The following is a 1,104-nucleotide window of genomic DNA, read 5'->3' on the forward strand; positions in this document are numbered from 1 at the left end:
TTTGGTTGGGTACAAACCAATTCTATAAGGGGCATGGGCATATCGAATGGGCACACGAGGGGGTCGTGCCAAATCCAATGGGCACACCGAACGTGGGTACCAAATCCATTGGGCACTCATTCATTCGAATGGGCACGCCACTCAATCCAATGGTATATCAACCGAATCCATCGAGAAAATGTCCAAGTCAATTGAAAAATGGTGTACTAGTCTACTAGTACACCATTTCTCGATTAAGTTCAGGTTATTTCTGGTATATTTCGTCCAACGCACAATCACGCCATGTGCGTTATGTTCGCCGAACATTCGATATATTTCGTCCAGACCCAACTTCGTTGCATTATATTTCCACTGAATGTCACCCCACAGCCGATATATTTCACACATTGTTCAATATACTTCAAATGATGTTCCATCTTTTTCGATAAATCGATGCAGTAATCGACGGAACGAAGTAGCCAATGAAATTTTCGAAAAAAAACTTTGGATCAATCAAATTACAGGCGTATCCGGTGCATCGCCAAGCTTCTCCATTTCACAAAGATTCAACGTTGTATTGGACTGGAGTCACAGTGAGTATATTTAGTTCAAGCAAAATGATGCTCGACGATTTCAGGTGGATTTGATGTCGTTCGTCGAATCTACCGAAAATACCAAATTTAGCTCGAAAGCACAATATCTATGATTTAGACAAGTATCCTCCACCTGCGATTTACTTGATTTGCTTCGAAAATCGAAATAGATGGAACATCATTTGAAATATATTGAACAACGTGTGAAATACTAGTATACCGCCTGGGGGTGACATTTACCAGCCCCTTAGGGGCTGGTCTGCGAACATTCCCGTCCACGCTTCCACGCAAATACGACTCCTGATTGGCTAAAACGTGAATTTTTCCGGATAACACAACCTCAAAAGCAGGGACGCCTGAGTTGACTTGTTTGTGGAATTCGTAAGGTGGCAGGCCTTACTTCTAATTATTAACCAATCAGAGTGCATCATGGTTTCTTTGCCATATTATTGGTCAAGACGATCATTTTTATCGACTTCAAAAATGCAGAAGTACCGTTCCCAGCGACTCAAACAACTCATGCCACCATCAG

Source organism: Aphanomyces astaci (assembly GCF_000520075.1).
Source record: "Aphanomyces astaci strain APO3 unplaced genomic scaffold supercont1.31, whole genome shotgun sequence".
Taxonomy (NCBI): Eukaryota; Oomycota; class Saprolegniomycetes; order Saprolegniales; family Verrucalvaceae; genus Aphanomyces; species Aphanomyces astaci.